Genomic DNA, 5,396 nt, shown 5'->3' with positions numbered 1-5,396 from the left:
CTATACATCGCTGCTTTCGTTTTTTCGATTGCTTGTTTGATATGACTTTTCCAAGTAAGTCCTTTGTCGAGCGTTAGTCCTAAATATTTGGCTTCATTTTTCCAGTCGATTTCTTCGCCGTCAACTTCTAGATTCGTTGTGGGTCGCAGTCTCCTCTTCTGTAATAATATTGCTTGGCTCTTTTGTCCATTGAGCTTGATTTCCCACTTTATGCACCAGTCATTTGTTTCGTCAATCGTTTCTTGTAGAACTCGTTCTATTATTTCTGGGTTTCGGTGTCGAGTCGCTATGCCTGTGTCGTCAGCATATAACGTTAGCATGGTTCTTGGATTCTTCGGAATATCGTGAATGTATATGTTGTACAGAAGTGGCCCAAGCACTGACCCTCGGTGTACTCCAGCCTCTAAAGCCGGGTCCAGACTATGTAACAAAACATTTTGTCAACAAAGTTATACAACAAATTTGTTATACAACTTTGTTAAATAACTTGTTATAAAATAGCAGAGACATCCAGACTTTGTAACAGAATAAAACTAAACAAAAGTGCTCATCTGGAAGCAGTGGCATCTGTAGCATTGAAAATGTCCTCAAACGTAGAGGATGTCATTTTGGCAGCAGCAGCTTGCGTGATTTTATGTAGACGAGTGAAATCTCATCGTTGAGAGCTAGAGGAACATTATAGTTTAACAACTCTTTTGAAGTATCTAGCAATGGATGACAAAGACCCATTGACAGGGGACATTAAATGTGATGGTAGTTTTAAATATTTCCTAAGTATGACAAGTTCTGATTTCGAATACGAATAAATCAAATCGGCCATAAAATAGGCAAAAAAAGCACGACATTTCGAGATGCAATACCAGTAAAAGAAAGATTGGCGCTGCAGTAAATGTTTAATAACACAAGTGTGGACAAGTTGCGGCGTGTTTTATAACAAAGTTATATTACTTTTTTGATCTTTACCGACACCCAACGGATAACATAAAATTTGCTATATAGCAAGAAAAATGTTGTATAACATTGTGTTATATAACTTTTTCACTTGAATTTCTCTAAAAAGTTATATAACTTTGCTATATATCCTGTTTTGTTACATAGTCTGGACCCGGCTTGAATCTCTTGTTGTGGAGCATTCTCCTTCCACTTTCACGTAAAATCTTCTATTTTGGGGATAATTCCGGATCAACTTGCATATTTTGATCGAATATCCAGCACTTCTCATCTTAAATATTTATCCTTCATGCCATACTCTGTCGAGAGCTCTGGCGACGTCAAGTAAAACAAGACCTGTGGCTTGTTTATTTTGGAATCCCTCTGTAATGTACTCTGTGAGCCTTAATAATTGTTGCTCTGTTGAATGCTCTCTTCTGAATCCGAACAGTTCTGGCGGTATCAGTTTCAGATTTTCGGTTTCCTCATTTAGCCTCGTGGCGATAATCCTTTCTACTACTTTTCCTAACGCCGACAGTAGACTTATCGGTCTGTAGATTTGTGGGAACTTCTTCTCATTAAATGGTTTATTGAATACTTTGACTTCCGCTGTTTTCCATTTTTCTGGGTAGTGTGCTGTCCTCATGATTCCATTCGTGATATTTGTTAGAGCGGCTATACATTTTCTAGGTTATTCCTTTAACATAACATTCATTGTTTTATCGCTTCCGGGAGCTTTCCTCTTCTTCAAACTTCTAATTATCTCCCTGTTAACCCTGTTAAATATTCATTCATATCATACTTTGCCGAATGTTCGTCCATTTCGGATATCTCTTCTTAGTATAGTTTTGATAAGTTGTCGTACTCATTTTAATCTCTCCTCAATTGATCTCTCGGTCTCCTTTTGTAAAGGAAGAACATGAAAACCCTAGCAGGACAATGTGCAAGAAGAAATCAACCGATTAAGGGATAAATGGTTTATAGGCAAATGCCCGGAACCAACAAAAAGCAGGTTAGGTTTAGTGGGTCGCGAACTCAGGAGAGTGAGTACCCCACAGTGTTCCCTAGAAATGGGTTCCTCTGGGCGAGAGATAGAGCCCCGTGTTTTCACGGTCGCAGATTCCCCCTGCTATAAAAAAAAAAAAAAAAAAAAAAAAAAATTGCCGAATTGACCAATGAAATCTCAATTCCTATCTCAACTATCGAAAAAATATCATTTCAATTCCTAAGGAACTATTGGATCCATTCGACCCAAATCCCGAAACTGTACACAGTTTTCGAATTGAGATGCACATGTTGAATTTCAGTTCGATAGTTCTGATAGGAATTGAGATTTCAGTGGTCAATTCGGCAAAGTGTGATATCAATTCCTCGAAAACTGTTGGTTCAATTCGAACCAAATCTTGAAATTTCACACAGTTTTCGAATTGAGATGCACATGTTGAATTTCAGTTCGATAGTTCAGATAGAAATTGAGATTCCAGTGGTCAATTCGGCAAAGTGTGATATCAATTCCTCGAAAACTGTTGGTTCAATTCGAACCAAATCTTGAAATTTCACACAGTTTTCGAATTGAGATGCACATGTTGAATTTCAGTTCGATAGTTCAGATAGGAATTGAGATTTCAGTGGTCAATTCGGCAAAGTGTGATATCCATTGCTCGAAATCTGTTGGATCAATTCGAACCAAATCTTGAAACTGCACGTAGTTTTCGGATCAAGATGCACATGTTGAATTTCAGTTCGATAGATCAGATAGGAATCGAGATTTCAGTGGTCTTTTCGGCAAAGTATGAAATCAATTCCTCAAAAACTGTTGGTTCAATTCGAACCAAATCTCGAAATTTCACACAGTTTTCGAATTGAGATGCACATGTTGAATTTCAGTTCGATAGTTCTGATAGGAATTGAGATTTCAGTGGTCAATTCGGCAAAGTGTGATATCAATTCCTCGAAAACTGTTGGTTCAATTCGAACCAAATCTTGAAATTTCACACAGTTTTCGAATTGAGATGCACATGTTGATTTTCAGTTCGACAGTTCAGATAGGAATTGAGATTTCAGTGGTCAATTCGGCTAAGTGTGATATCAATTCCTCGAAATCTGTTGGATCAATTCGAACCAAATTTTGAAACTGCACGTAGTTTTCGGATTAAGATGCACATGTTGAATTTCAGTTCGATAGTTCAGATAGGAATCGAGATTTCAGTGGTTTTTTCGGCAAAGTGTGAAATCAATTCCTCAAAAACTGTTGGTTCAATTCGGACAAAATCTTGAAATTTCACACAGTTTTCGAATTGAGATGCACATGTTGAATTTCAGTTCAATAGTTCAGATAGTAATTGAGATTTCAGTGGTCAATTCGGCAAAGTGTGATATCAATTCCTCGAAAACTGTTGGATCAATTCCAAACAAATCTTGAAACAGCACATAGTTTTCGAATTGAGATGCACATGTTGAATTTCAGTTCGATAGTTCTGATAGGAAGTAATTCTAATCCATTTTCACCTTCTACTTCGGTAGGGGCGGCAAAGATGTGGGCGGCGACGGTTCTGACGGTGTTGGCGGTACGGCGGGCCTCAGTCGGAGGTCCGGCAGTATGGCCTCTGTCCTGCTCCCTGGAGTTGCGGTCGGTCCCTGGTCCCCTATCTCTAACGCAACACACCCTGGAAAGGACCCCCACACGGCCGCACCTGGAACAGAACTTCGTCCTTTCCCCTCGGCAGTCCTCCCTCTGGTGGCCTTCATTGCCACACCGCCAGCAACTGTGGGGGCCTAACCCCAGGTAGAACTGAAGTCCACAGGTCCCCACGGTCCTTTCGAACTGAAATTCAACATGTGCATCTCAATTCGAAAACTGTGTACATACACCAGTGGCGGGCGTGGTTGCCTGTCGCACTTGAGACTCGGAGGCTGAAAATGACATTGTTTGACCTTAACACTTTGGATTTCTTCAAATAGTGGGACCAATATTAGCCAAGTTGACGGAAATTTTACGGGCGAATGGTTGGTATATTGAGATGCATGCGAAAACTATGTGCAGTTTCAAGATTTGGTTCGAATTGATCCAATAGTTCCTTAGGAATTGAAATGATATTTTGACGAATCGACTACTACTCCGGTTAGCGCATCCACCATTTCGGTTGGTGCAATAAAAGATATTTTTCGGAACGGTATCATTTTAATAATCGGTAATTTTTTTTTCGCTAATTCTAATCCATTTTCACCTTCTACTTCGGTAGGGGCGGCAACGATGTGGGCGGCGACGGTTCTGACGGTGTTGGCGGTACGGCGGGCCTCAGTCGGAGGTCCGGCAGTATGGCTTCTGTCCTGCTCCCTGGAGTTGCGGTCGGTCCTGAGGCAGTTCTGGCGGTCATTGGTCCCCTATCTCTAACGCAACACACCCTGGAAAGGACCCCCACACGGCCGCACCTGGAACAGAACTTCGTCCTTTCCCCTCGGCAGTCCTCCCTGTGGTGGCCTTCATTGCCACACCGCCAGCAACTGACGGGGCCTAACCCCAGGTAGAACTGAAGTCCACAGGTCCCCACGGTCCTTTCGAACTGAAATTCAACATGTGCATCTCAATTCGAAAACTGTGTACATACACCAGTGGCGGGCGTGGTTGCCTGTCGCATTTGAGACTCGGAGGCTGAAAATGACATTGTTTGACCTTAACACTTTGGATTTCTTCAAATAGTGGGACCGACATTAGCCAAGTTGACAGAAATTTTACGGGCGAATGGTTGGTAAATTATTGCTAAGGATTTGAAATTGAAAGTTTCCTGCGCAATCTCGAGTATTTTAAAGTTTTTTATTTGTACTAATTATTGGGTTCATCATTGCATCGTATTTCGGACGAATGCGATATGGAAAATAGGCCGATATGTCATTTTTGACGGACCGAAACGATTCTTCCCAGACTTGCCGAAGTCGCTCTTCTCAAGGTTCATGGATATTCTTGTCATAAGTTATTATTCCGAAAGTTGAGTCTCCTTGATCGAACAATTCATGATAAATAGAACTTAATCTTTTATTCATTGACCATCAAAATTCGATCCAAATCTCGAAACTCTACACAATTTTTGAACTGAGATATACGTATTGAGTTTCATTCAGTTCGATAATTCAGATAGGAATTAAGATTTCTGTGGTCAATTCGGCAAAGTGTGATATGAATTTCTCAAAAACCGTTTGATCATTTCGACCCAAATCTTGAAACTTCACATAGTTTTCGAATTGAGATGCACATGTTGAATTTCATATCGATAGTTCTGATAGGAATTGAGATTTCCTAGGTCAATTCGGCAAAGGGTGATATCAATTTCCCATAAACTGTTGGATCAATTCGAGCCAAATTTTGAAACTATACAGTTTTCGAATTGAGTTGCATATTGAGATGCATGCGAAAACTATGTGCAGTTTCAAGATTTGGTTCGAATTGATCCAATAGTTCCTAAGGAATT

This window comes from Coccinella septempunctata, chromosome 3 (assembly GCF_907165205.1).
Source record: "Coccinella septempunctata chromosome 3, icCocSept1.1, whole genome shotgun sequence".
In the NCBI taxonomy this organism is placed as follows: domain Eukaryota; kingdom Metazoa; phylum Arthropoda; class Insecta; order Coleoptera; family Coccinellidae; genus Coccinella; species Coccinella septempunctata.
This window is presented reverse-complemented; position numbering follows the sequence as displayed.